General features: G+C 42.6%; 1 protein-coding gene across 2 annotated transcripts in view; it reads left to right on the forward strand.

Annotated features, from left to right (window-relative positions):
• Nucleotides 1-931: 931 nt before the first annotated feature.
• The window catches only part of cntn1a (contactin 1a), a 70,437-nt gene continuing 56,793 nt past the window's right edge, over nucleotides 932-14,575 (forward strand). For both annotated transcript variants that reach the window (XR_010901670.1, XM_067437292.1), the window contains exon 1: nucleotides 932-1,084. The gene's annotated coding sequence lies outside the window, so the exon portion shown is untranslated. The remainder of the gene's footprint in view (nucleotides 1,085-14,575) is intronic.

Genomic DNA, 14,575 nt, shown 5'->3' on the forward strand with positions numbered 1-14,575 from the left:
GGATGGTGTAGTTGAGGATGGTGTAGTTGAGGATGGTGTAGTTGAGGATGGTGTAGTTGAGGATGGTGTAGTTGAGGATGGTGTAGTTGAGGATGGTGTAGTTGAGGATGGTGTAGTTGAGGATGGTGTTGAGGATGGTGTAGTGGAGGATGGTGTAGTTGAGGATGGTGTTGAGGATGGTGTAGTTGAGGATGGTGTAGTTGAGGATGGTGTAGTTGAGGATGGTGTAGTTTATAATGGCACTGAATGCGATCCTCCAGCCGGTCTCTAGTGAAGGTCAGTGATGGAGCAGCTGATTCAGAGTCTGGACCGCAGCAGACAGCTAACCCTAGCTCAGTCACTGCACTGCCAACATCAGATGGAGGTTCTCGCTTATCTCCGGGTTTCTGTCCCTATCCAAATAAACATGAATAAAGGAATAAAACACTAACAGCCCATCTAATCAACCGTGACCTTTGACCTCTTCATCTGCAGTGATGGACTGACCAATCTCGCTAATGTTCTCTTTCGGTTATGAAAACGGCCTTTCCTGCTTAATGTGAACGACAGAGCAGACACCACGAGAACGTCACATCTGATCACCCTGCAGACATTAGGAGGAGATCAGGAAGGCTTCGGTAAGAGCAGCCTGTTAAACCTACAGACAGACAGACAGACAGACAGACAGACAGACAGACAGACAGACAGACAGACAGACAGACAGACAGATAGATAGATAGATAGATAGATAGATAGATAGATAGATAGATAGATAGATAGATAGATAGATAGATAGATAGATAGATAGATAGATAGATAGATAGATAGATAGATAGATAGATAGATAGATAGATAGATAGATAGATCAGGTGTATTTTCATGTATCAGCTGCTCGTGACTAACACACTTGTATTATTCTCTGACAGGTGAGTCAGCCAATCAGCGCCTTCCGCTGCGTCTTCACGTGTTCGTCACCGTTAGCCAGCCAATCAGGATCTCCGCAGAGACGCGTCGCGCCGCGCTCAGCCCCGCGCTGTCAGTCCGCCCGGCGACGCGCTGCGGAACGGAGCGTTAGCTGAAGGAGAACGGACGGCCGCTTCTGCAGGTAAGAACGGCGCGTTTAGCGATAATCCCCGCGCGAGAGGAGAGATACGGGATGCGCGGAGCATGCACGCGCTCCGAGGAGGATGCTGAGACACACACACACACACACTCACTAACACACACACCGCAATGCAGACGCGCGCGCGCCTGCTTCACAAACAGCGATGTTTTGCTTTGATTTCTGTAAGGAGTCGGTCGCGTTGATCACGCGCGCGTCTCATCGCTCATCGAGTCGTTTATGAGATATTAAACATGCACGAGCGTCAGACAGCGATCCCGATGTTTACATGAATGCTCGCGCTCGTGCGTTATGATGATGCCTGTGGAGAGATGTGCATGACGCGTTATATATGATGAGGGTGTGTGTGGACATATAGAGCCTGTTTATGACCTGCTCATCATATATCACTGTACTGTACACACGCGTGCGCTCAGAAAGAAAAGGAAGAAAGAAAAGGAGGAATAAAAGAAAGAAGAAAAGGAGGAATAAAAGGTAGAATAAAAGGCTTTATCGGCGCTACGCATTTGGAGCCACTAAAGGGTTCACTGCAAAAAAACGCTCTTCTTACTCAGTGTTTCTGTCTTGTTTCTAGTCCAAACATCTAAACATTCTTAAAATGAGAAGTATTTACTAGACAAGCAAAAGTAATTGTCTTGTTTAGGGGAAAATAACTCAAAATGAAGAGAGTTTTTGCTTAAAATAAGATAAATAATCTGCCAATGGGGTGAGAAAAATAATCTTGTTCTTAAAGGGTTAGTTCAGCTGTCATTAACTCCTCTCCCTAATGTCGCTCCACACCCGTCAGACCTCCGCTCATCTTCACACACAGTTTAAGATATTTTATATTTAGTCCGAGAGCGTATGCAAGTGTATGCACACTATACTGTCCATGTCCAGAAAGGGAATAAAAACATCATCACAGTAGTCCATATGAGACATCAGTGGGTTAATTAGAGTCTCTTGAAGCATCCAAAATACATTTGGGTCCAAAAATAACAAAAACTACGACTTTATTCAGCATTGGCTTCTCTTCCGCGTTTGTGTTCAATCCTCAAATAAAGATTCAAACGGTTATGAATCAGTGAATCGACTCATGATTCAGATCGCCAATGACTCGTGATTTCAACAGTTTGAGATATTTTATATTTTATATACCAAAATGTATTTCGATGCTTCAAGAGATTGGTAAGGAATGCATTTGTTTGCAGTGTTCTACGCAGAGCCCTTTCTCTAAGAGTGTGTGTGAGACTGTCTGGTCATCCCCCAAACCTCTCATAGATCGTCCTCATGAATTATTCACACACATCAGCCAATGGCAGGACCACAGCATGACCTTTCAATATTTCTATTTGCGTGTTCAAAGTTGTGTTTTTTATATTAATCTGTAACATCTATAACACGATCAGATGACAATTGATCTGAATAATGAGATATGTGGTGTCATATATGATCGTATGTGATGATGTGCAACACACACTGCAAAACACGCTCTTACTCAGTCATTCTGTCTTGTGTCTAAATATCTAACAATTCTTAAATCACGATGCATTCACTAGATCAGTAAAACAACATGAGATATTCTTCCTTGATAATCTTATTTCTGATTGGGACGGAAAAAAGAAACAAGACAAAATGACTGAGTAAGAAGAGCATGTTTTGGATCAAGAATGGGTCAGGAATGGGTCCGGAATGGGTCAGGAATGGGTCAGGAATGGGTCCGGAATGGGTCAGGAATGGGTCAGGAATGGGTCGGGAATGAGTCAGGAAGGGGTCCGGAATGAGTCCGGAATGGGTCAGGAATGGGTCAGTAATGGGTGAGGAATGGGTCCGGAATGAGTCAGGAATGGGTCAGGAATGGGTCGGGAATGGGTCAGGAATGGGTCCGGAATGAGTCAGGAATGGGTCAGGAATGGGTCGGGAATGGGTCAGGAATGGGTCCGGAATGAGTCAGGACTGGGTCAGGAATGGGTCAGGACTGGGTCAGGAATGGGTCGGGAATGAGTCAGGAATGGGTCCGGAATGAGTCAGGACTGGGTCAGGAATGGGTCAGTAATGGGTGAGGAATGGGTCCGGAATGAGTCAGGAATGGGTCAGGAATGGGTCGGGAATGGGTCAGGAATGGGTCCGGAATGAGTCAGGAATGGGTCCGGAATGAGTCAGGAATGGGTCCGGAATGAGTCAGGAATGGGTCAGGAATGGGTCAGGAATGGGTCCGGAATGGGTCCGGAATGGGTCAGGAATGGGTCAGGAATGGGTCCGGAATGGGTCAGGAATGGGTCAGGAATGGGTCCGGAATGAGTCAGGAATGGGTCAGGAATGGGTCCGGAATGGGTCAGGAATGGGTCAGGAATGGGTGAGGAATGAGTCAGGAGTGGGTCAGGAGTGGGTCAGGAATGGATCAGGAGTGGGTCAGGAATGGGTCTGGAATGGGTCAGGAATGGGTCAGGAGTGGATCAGGAATGGGTCAGGAATGGTTCAGGAATGAGTCAGGAATGGGTCAGGAATGGGTCCGGAATGGGTCAGGAATGGGTCAGGAATGGATCAGGAGTGGGTCAGGAATGGGTCAGGAATGGGTCAGGAATGAGTCAGGAATGGGTCCGGAATGGGTCAGGAATGGGTCAGGAGTGGATCAGGAATGGATCAGGAATGGGTCAGGAATGAGTCAGGAATAGGTCAGGAGTGTGTTAGGAATGGGTCCAGAATGGGTCAGGAGTGGATCAAGAATGGGTCAGGAAATGGGTCAGGAATGGGTCAGGAATGGGTCCGGAATGGGTCAGGAATGGGTCAGGAATGGGTCAGTAATGGGTGAGGAATGGGTGAGGAATGGGTCAGGAATGGGTCAGTAATGGGTCAGTAATGGGTGAGGAATGGGTCAGGAATGGGTCAGGAATGGGTCCGGAATGGGTCAGGAATGGGTCAGGAATGGGTCAGTAATGGGTGAGGAATGGATCAGGAATGGGTCAGGAATGGGTCAGGAATGAGTCAGGAATGGGTCAGGAGAGGGTCAGGAATGAGTCAGGAATGGGTCCGGAATGGGTCAGGAATGGGTCAGGAATGGGTCAGTAATGGGTGAGGAATGGGTCAGGAATGAGTCAGGAATGGGTCAGGAATGGGTCCGGAATGGGTCAGGAATGGGTCAGGAATGAGTCAGTAATGGGTGAGGAATGGGTCAGGAATGGGTCAGGAATGGGTCCGGAATGGGTCAGGAATGGGTCAGGAATGAGTCAGTAATGGGTGAGGAATGGGTCAGGAATGGGTCAGGAATGGGTCCGGAATGAGTCAGGAATGGGTCCGGAATGGGTCAGGAATGGGTCAGGAATGGGTCAGGAATGGGTGAGGAATGGGTCAGGAATGAGTCAGGAATGGGTCAGGAATGGGTCAGGAGAGGGTCAGGAATGAGTCAGGAATGGGTCAGGAGTGGATCAGTAATGGATCAGGAATGGATCAGGAATGGGTCAGCACCGTCAGATGCTGTTGGTCCAGTTTCATCAGTTCTGTGGGTTAATCTGGTTCCACATGAAGGCTCCTGAAGTCTGTCTGTGATATTAGACTGGCGTGTCCTCAGGCTCTTCTTCTGAATGTGGGTTAGTCTGGTTTAGCCAGCGGCCCCAGGGCTCCAGACGGATGAGGAATGATCTGGAGATGAGCTTCATTTGTGCTCGAGCTCAGCTTTAGTGCAGACTGATTCAAAGCTTTACTCAACACTTGTTTCAGATTGCTACAACTTAGCAAGTTCATTCAGATAGAAAAGAAACACATCTTTACTCGTCATAGTGGTATTACAACAACTATCTTTGACCAAAATGACCTGAATGCAGTTGACATCATAATTACGACTTCTCACCCGGTGAATATGAACTTGAGCATCAAAATACTGTAGCGTCGTCTGTAACGTCTCTGAACGTCTCTAAAGTCTCTGAAAGGCTCTGAACGTTTTTGATAGTCTCTGATAGTCTCTGATAGTCTCTGAATGTCTCTGATAGTCTCTGAATGTCTCCGATAGTCTCTAAAGTCTCTGATAGTCTCTGAACGTCTCTGAAAGTCTCTTAATGTCTCTGATAGTCTCTGATAGTCTCTGATAGTCTCTGATAGTCTCTGATAGTCTCTGATAGTCTCTGATAGTCTCTGATAGTCTCTGAATGTCTCTGATAGTCTCTGAATGTCTCCGATAGTCTCTGAATGTCTCCGATAGTCTCTAAAGTCTCTGATAGTCTCTGAACGTCTCTGATAGTCTCTGATAGTCTCTGAATGTCTCTGATAGTCTCTGATAGTCTCTGAACATCTCTGATAGTCTCTAAAGTCTCTGATAGTCTCTGAACGTCTCTGATAGTCTCTGAATGTCTCTGATAGTCTCTGATAGTCTCTGAACGTCTCTGATAGTCTCTGAACGTCTCTGATAGTCTCTGAATGTCTCTGATAGTCTCTGATAGTCTCTGAATGTCTCTGAACGTCTCTGATAGTCTCTGAATGTCTCTGATAGTCTCTGAATGTCTCTGATAGTCTCTGAATGTCTCTGATAGTCTCTGATAGTCTCTGATAGTCTCTGAATGTCTCTGATAGTCTCTGATAGTCTCTAAAGACTCTGAATGTCTCTGAACGTCTCTGATAGTCTCTGAATGTCTCTGATAGTCTCTGAACGTCTCTGAATCTCTCTAAACGTCTCTAACGTCTCTGATAGTCTCTGATAGTCTCTGAACGTCTCTGATAGCCTCTGATAGTCTCTAAAGTCTCTGATAGTCTCTGAACGTCTCTAAAGTCTCTGATAGTCTCAGATAGTCTCTGAAAGTCTCTGAACATCTCTAAAGTCTCTGATATTCTCTAAAGTATCTGAACATCTCTAAATTCTCTGATATTCTCTAAAGTCTCTGATAGTCTCTGATAATCTCTAAATGTCTCTGAAATGTCTCTGAAAGTCTCTGATATTCTCTGATAGTCTCTGAACGTCTCTGAACGTCTCTGATATTCTCTAAAGTCTCTGAACATCTCTGAAAGTCTCTGATAGTCTCTGATAGTCTCTGAAAGTCTCTGATAGTCTCTGATAGTCTCTGAACTTCTCTGATTGTCTCTAAAATGTCTCTGATAGTCTCTGAACGTCTCTGATAGTCTCTGAACGTCTCTAAAGTTTCTAAACGTCTCTGATAGTCTCTAAATGTCTCTAAAGTCTCTGATAGTCTCAGATAGTCTCTGAAAGTCTCTGAACATCTCTAAAGTCTCTGATATTCTCTAAAGTATCTGAACATCTCTAAATTCTCTGATATTCTCTAAAGTCTCTGTTAGTCTCTGATAATCTCTGAATGTCTCTGAAATGTCTCTGAAAGTCTCTGATATTCTCTGATAGTCTCTGAACATCTCTGAACGTCTCTGAACGTCTCTGAACATCTCTGATATTCTCCAAAGTCTCTGAAAGTCTCTGATAGTCTCTGATAGTCTCTGAAAGTCTCTGATAGTCTCTGATAGTCTCTGAACTTCTCTGATTGTCTCTAAAATGTCTCTGATAGTCTCTGAACGTCTCTGATAGTCTCTGAACGTCTCTGATAGTCTCTGAACATCTCTAAAGTCTCTGATATTCTCTAAAGTATCTGAACATCTCTAAATTCTCTGATATTCTCTAAAGTCTCTGATAGTCTCTGATAATCTCTAAATGTCTCTGAAATGTCTCTGAACGTCTCTGATATTCTCTAAAGTCTCTGAACATCTCTGAAAGTCTCTGATAGTCTCTGAAAGTCTCTGATAGTCTCTGATAGTCTCTGAACTTCTCTGATTGTCTCTAAAATGTCTCTGATAGTCTCTAAACGTCTCTGATAGTCTCTGAACGTCTCTAAAGTTTCTAAACATCTCTGATAGTCTCTAAATGTCTCTAAAGTCTCTGATAGTCTCAGATAGTCTCTGAAAGTCTCTGAACATCTCTAAAGTCTCTGATATTCTCTAAAGTATCTGAACATCTCTAAATTCTCTGATATTCTCTAAAGTCTCTGATAGTCTCTGATAATCTCTGAAAGTCTCTGAACGTCTCTGAACGTCTCTGATATTCTCCAAAGTCTCTGAACATCTCTGAAAGTCTCTGATAGTCTCTGATAGTCTCTGAACTTCTCTGATTGTCTCTAAAATGTCTCTGATAGTCTCTGAACGTCTCTGATAGTCTCTGAACGTCTCTGATAGTCTCTGAACCTCTCTGATAGTCTCTGACCATCTCTGATAGTCTCTGGTAGTCTCTGAACATCTCTGATAGTCTCCTACCATCTCTGAATGTCTTTGAACGTCTCTGATAGTCAATAATAGTCACTGATAGTCTCTGACCGTCTCTGACCGTCTCTGATAGTCACTGATAGTCACTGATAGTCTCTGATAGTCTCTGATAGTCTCTGATAGTCTCTTGTAGTCTCTGAACATCTCTGATAGTCTCTGAATGTCTCTGAATGTCTCTGATAGTCTCTGATAGTCACTGATAGTCTCTGATAGTCTCTAAACATCTCTGATAGTCTCTGATAGTCTCTGATAGTCTCTGATAGTCACTGATAATCTCTGACCGTCTCTGATAGTCTCTGATAGTCTCTTGTAGTCTCTGACCGTCTCTAACCATCTCTGATAGTCTCTGATAGTCACTGATAGTCTCTGACCGTCTCTGTTAGTCTCTGATAGTCTCTTGTAGTCTCTGACCGTCTCTAACCATCTCTGATAGTCTCTGATAGTCTCTGATAGTCACTGATAGTCTCTGACCGTCTCTGATAGTCTCTGATAGTCTCTTGTAGTCTCTGAACATCTCTGATAGTCTCTGAATCTCTGATAGTCTCTGATAGTCTCTGAACATCTCTGAATGTCTCTGAATGTCTCTGATAGTCTCTGAACCTCTCTTAATACTCTCTGACCATCTCTTATAGTCTCTGATAGTCTCTGAACGTCTCTGTAACGTCTCTGATAGTCTCTGAATATCTCTGATAGTCTCTGAACGTCTCTGAACATCTCTGATAGTCTCTGATAGTCTCTGAATGTCTCTGAACATCTCTGAACGTCTCTGAACGTCTCTAAACATCTCTGATAGTCTCTGATAGTCTCTGAACGTCTCTGAACATCTCTGATAGTCTCTGATAGTCTCTGATAGTCTCTGAAGGTCTCTGAACATCTCTGATAGTCTCTGAATGTCTCTGAACATCTCTGATAGTCTCTGAACATCTCTGAACGTCTCTGATAGTTTCTGATAGTCTCTGACCGTCTCTGAATGTCTCTGAGCGTCTCTGATAGTCTCTGACCGTCTCTGAATGTCTCTGAGCGTCTCTGATAGTCTCTGAATGTCTCTGATAGTCTCTAACCATCTCTGATAGTCTCTGAATGTCTCTGATAGTCTCTGAACATCTCTGATAGTCTCTAACCATCTCTGATAGTCTCTGAATGTCTCTGATAGTCTCTGAACATCTCTGATAGTCTCTAACCATCTCTGATAGTCTCTGAACATCTCTGATAGTCTCTAACCATCTCTGATAGTCTCTGAATGTCTCTGATAGTCTCTGAACATCTCTGATAGTCTCTAACCATCTCTGATAGTCTCTGACAGTCTCTGATAGTTTCTGATAGTCTCTAACCGTCTCTGAATGCCTCTGAGCGTCTCTGAATGTCTCTTAATGTTTCTAATAGTCTATGATAGTCACTGACCGTCTCTGACCATCTCTGATAGTCTCTGATAGTCTATGAACGTCTTTGTAACGTCTTTGTAACGTCTCTGAACATCTCTGAACATATCTGAATGTCTCTGATTGTCTCTGACCGTCTCTGACCATCTCTGATAGTCTCTGAACATCTCTGAACATCTCTGATAGTCTCTGAACGTCTCTGATAGTCTCTGAACGTCTCTGATAGTCTCTGAACGTCTCTGATAGTCTCTGAACATCTCTGATAGTCTCTGAACATCTCTGCTAGTCTCTGATAGTCTCTGAACATCTCTGAACGTCTCTGAACATCTCTGATAGTCTCTGAACGTCTCTGAACATCTCTGATAGTCTCTGATAGTCTCTGAACATCTCTGAACGTCTCTGATAGTTTCCGATAGTTTCTGAGCGTCTCTGAATGTCTCTGATAGTCTCTAACTGGGGGGGGGGGGCTCGCTCCCCCACTCCCCATGACAATAAAGCCACTTGAGTTTGATTGACAGCTCTGGCATTTAATGAGCAGCAGGAGATGAACCGATGCGCATTTACTGTCTCACACACACGCACACACACACACACACACACACACACACACACACAATATTCTTCTTCAGGCACGAAACAGGACACAGACTCATAATGTAGAAACACTTTCACAGAGTTTAATCTCTGTGTGGGAAAGTTTCATGTTCAACAAACACACACACACGCAGCTCCTGCAGATTAGTCAGCAGTTCCAGCGGCCGGATCGATTGTCACTAATGGAATGGAAGGATCTCACACACACACACACACACACACACACAAACACAGCTGTGGTTTAATTGAAAATTGTGTGTGTGTGTGTGTGTGTGTGTGTGTGTGTGTGTGTGTGTGTGTGTGTGTGTGTGTGTGTGTGTGAGTGTGATTACCCAAAGAACAACACTGTTTAGATCAAACTGTGTTTTTTGTTTATTGAACCGTGTGTGTGTGTGTGTTTGTGTGTGTGTCACAATGATACAGTCTTCTACATGGTTGCTAGTGTGTTGTGTGTGGTTGCTAGTGTGTTGTGTGTGGTTGCTAGGGTGTTGTGTGTGGTTGCTAGTGTGTTGTGTGTGGTTGCTAGTGTGTTGAGTGTGGTTGCTAGGGTGTTGTGTGTGGTTGCTAGGGTGTTTTTTGTGGTTGCTAGGGTGTGTGTGGTTGCTAGGGTGTTGTGTGTGGTTGCTAGGGTGTTGTGTGTGTTCAGCGATATTCTGGTATCTGGACGTGCCTCGTGTCGCTCCTTTAACCTGCTGCTCTCAAATCAGGAAGTGATGGTAGCTTTATAGGTCAGAGGTCAGGGATGATGTCGCCAAAGGTCAGAGGTCATGGCATCGTGTGTTTGGCGTGAGTTTGTTGCCTGATTTGATGAATGTGGGATTGATCTGATGGAAGATCCTCAGGTTCGGCCTCTGGAACACGAGCCTGATCTTCTGTGTAAATGGGTTAATTTCTCAGAGATACGGAAGGGTATTTTTAGGCTGACGGAGGCCTGAAGGGAGCCCAGACACTCATTTAGAGTCGATTACAGGATCCGCTGGTCTGATGAGATACACACACAGATCTTCACACACTTCAGGAACTTTCCCAGAGAACCTTTATTATACGTTCCCATTACGTTATGAAAATGTAGAGGTGTAACGATATATCACGATATAATGATGTGACGATATGTATCATTGATGGAAACGATATGATTGGCAATATAGAGTTGTTTTATCCAAAGCTCAGCTTGCTGTAGTCGGCCTATTTATAAGCTATAACCTCACACACACACACACACACACACACACACACACACACACACACACACACACACACACACACACACACACACACACACACACACACACACACATTTACAAATGTGCCACAAATATAAAGTCTTTTTTTGACAAATATTTTTATTGGAGGATCAAAGACGTAATATATCCTGATATATATCGTATCGTGAGTTCAGTATCGTGATATAAATCGTATCATGAGTTCAGTATCCTGATATATATCGTATCGTGAGTTCAGTTTCCTGATATATATCGTATCGTGAGTTCAGTATCCTGATATATATCGTATCGTGAGTTCAGAATCCTGATATATATCGTATCGTGAGTTCAGTTTCCTGATATATATATCGTATCGTGAGTTTAGTATCCTGATATATATCGTATCGTGAGTTCAGTATCCTGATATATATCGTATCATGAGTTCAGTATCCTGATATATATCGTATCGTGAGTTCAGTATCCTGATATATATCGTATCAGGAGTTCAGTATCCTGATATATATCGTATCGTGAGTTCAGTATCCTGATATATATCGTATCGTGAGTTCAGAATCCTGATATATATCGTATCGTGAGTTCAGTATCCTGATATATATAGTATCGTGAGTTCAGTATCCTGATATATATCGTATCGTGAGTTCAGTATCCTGATATATATCGTATCAGGAGTTCAGTATCCTGATATATATCGTATCATGAGTTCAGTATCGTGATATATATCGTATTGTGAGTTCAGTATCCTGATATATATCATATCGTGAGTTCAGTATCGTGATATATATCGTATCGTGAGTTCAGTATCCTGATATATATATCGTATCGTGAGTTCAGTATCCTGATATATATCGTATCATGAGTTCAGTATCGTGATATACATATCGTATCGTGAGTTCAGTATCGTGATATATATCGTATCAGGAGTTCAGTATCGTGATATATATCGTATCATGAGTTCAGTATCGTGATATATATATCGTATCGTGAGTTCAGTATCCTGATATATATCGTATCAGGAGTTCAGTATCCTGATATATATCGTATCATGAGTTCAGTATCCTGATATATATCGTATCGTGAGTTCAGTATCGTGATATATATATCGTATCGTGAGTTCAGTATCGTGATATATATCGTATCGTGAGTTCAGTATCCTGATATATATCGTATCGTGAGTTCAGTATCCTGATATATATCGTATCGTGAGTTCAGTATTGTGATATATATCGTATTGTGAGTTCAGTATCCTGATATATATCGTATCAGGAGTTCAGTATCCTGATATATATCGTATCATGAGTTCAGTATCCTGATATATATCGTATCGTGAGTTCAGTATCGTGATATATATCGTATCAGGAGTTCAGTATCCTGATATATATCGTATCGTGAGTTCAGTATCGTGATATATATCGTATCATGAGTTCAGTATTGTGATATATATCGTATCATTAGTTTAGTATCGTGATATATATATCGTATTATGAGTTCAATATCGTGATATATATCGTATCGTGAGTTCAGTATCCTGATATATATCGTATTATGAGTTCAGTATCCTGATATATATCGTATCAGGAGTTCAGTATCCTGATATATATCGTATCGTGAGTTCAGTATCCTGATATATATATCGTATCGTGAGTTCAGTATTGTGATATATATCGTATCAGGAGTTCAGTATCCTGATATATATCGTATCGTGAGTTCAGTATCCTGATATATATCGTATCAGGAGTTCAGTATCCTGATATATATCGTATCGTGAGTTCAGTATCCTGATATATATCGTATCAGGAGTTCAGTATCCTGATATATATCGTATCGTGAGTTCAGTATCCTGATATATATCGTATCAGGAGTTCAGTATCCTGATATATATCGTATCGTGAGTTCAGTATCCTGATATATATATCGTATCGTGAGTTCAGTATTGTGATATATATCGTATCAGGAGTTCAGTATCCTGATATATATCGTATCGTGAGTTCAGTATCCTGATATATATCGTATCAGGAGTTCAGTATCCTGATATATATCGTATCGTGAGTTCAGTATCCTGATATATATCGTATCAGGAGTTCAGTATCCTGATATATATCGTATCATGAGTTCAGTATCCTGATATATATATCGTATCGTGAGTTCAGTATTGTGATATATATCGTATCAGGAGTTCAGTATCCTGATATATATCGTATCGTGAGTTCAGTATCCTGATATATATCATATCATAAGTTCAGTATTGTGATATATATCGTATCATTGGTTTAGTATCGTGATATATATCGTATTATGAGTTCAGTATCATGATATATATCGTATTGTGAGCGCCGCCCCACACATACGTAACCCAGAGGCATCAACGGCTATGGCAGAATCTCTGTGTATCTAATCCAGGTCGAATATTCAATGAAAAAGTCATCCCTTCTATCACAAAAACACAAACCGTTCTCATGAACAACTCAATAGAACACGAGCAAGACAGTCCAGCTAACGACATCTTACAATTATGACCAGATTAGAGTTACAGCAATCACCAAACACAAACCGTTCTCACGAACAACTCGATAGAACACGAGCACGAGTCCAGCTAACGAGATATTACAATTATGACTGGATAAGGGTTATAAAGATCATGAAAAGAGTAAGCAAACATATATTAGGAGTATAGTATCTTACTTGTCGGAGACATTGTGTGAGCTGATGCTTGAAGCACACGGTGAGGAGATTTAGATGCTCATACGGTGTGGAAATGAACGGCTCTTTATCATCGCTGAAGTGAGACACAATACGATCAACTAACAAGTGAACATGACACACGAGCATAGTCAGGCAGCATATATTAGGCTAGTTCTCGGCTAATGTCCGTCATGTGTGACTCGTGTGTTTTGAATAATGACGTGCACAGAGCGAGAGCGAGCGCTCTTCTCACCATCAATAGTAGACACGCCCCTTACCTGCTGATTGGCTACAAGTTTGTTATTCCACTCGGCCCGTGTCCAAATCATTTTTGTGTGTTACGCTTCAAGAACAATATTAAAGACCAGATGACGTTGAATGGACAGTATGTGTTAACGTTACTAACCTGTGCGCTGGGATCATGATGAGCATTGTGTGTCGTCTGCTGAAGAGCTGATGGTGTGTCTCTCTCTCCCTCACACACACACACACACACACACACACACACACACACACACACACACACGCACAGTGTTTGCTGTACATTAGACAGCCTCAGATTGTTTTCTGCTCTTTGACCTGCTGTGGTTCAAGGACACATGAAAGAGTCTTTGAGAGCTTGGAGATAAGCGTGTCAAGCGTGTTCCCCGGCCTCGGATGGCTAAATTGTTTTCGGATCAATGGCTTGCTCTGCGATAGGCTGCGGAGTGTAAATGCATTGGAGAGCTCAAACCCATTACTGTTGCAGAAACACACACACACACACACACACACACACACACACACGGCTTCACTGATGCTGCAGATTAAGCTCTGTATTCATTGCTCCACTGCGTTTACTATGATGCCATGTTCACCGTGTTTTGAACGCAGATTGACTGATTTATTCGATCATCTGATCTCTTCATTTGAGTTCATGAAGATCTGAATAAAAAGAGAAAGTTAGGAGATGAATCAACAAAAACACACTTGAACTGGTTATTCAATAATATAGGTGATGCTCATGAATGTTGAATCTTGCCGTGCCGTGCTTCTCTGGATCATTAAGACTATTGATCCGTATTGATGGGGAATAACAGAGGAAGGAAGCTCCAGTTTCCTCTTCTGGCATGCAGGGATCGTCCTGCCTGTCCTGTGATGGTTATCTGCTGGGCGTCTGAGATGTAGGTGTGTGTGTTTCTTCAGGAGAACACAAATGAAGATGTTTAACTCAGCCGTTGCTCGTATAATGCATGTCAATGGGGTGTATTTCTATAAGAGTAAAACACACACACACACATAAGAATCCATATTAAACCCTGAGGCTCGTGGAGACACACTGACGTCTTAAGACACGAAACGATCGCTTTCTGCCAGAAACACAACAGTAT

Source organism: Pseudorasbora parva, chromosome 25 (genome assembly GCF_024679245.1).
Source record: "Pseudorasbora parva isolate DD20220531a chromosome 25, ASM2467924v1, whole genome shotgun sequence".
NCBI lineage: Eukaryota > Metazoa > Chordata > Actinopteri > Cypriniformes > Gobionidae > Pseudorasbora > Pseudorasbora parva.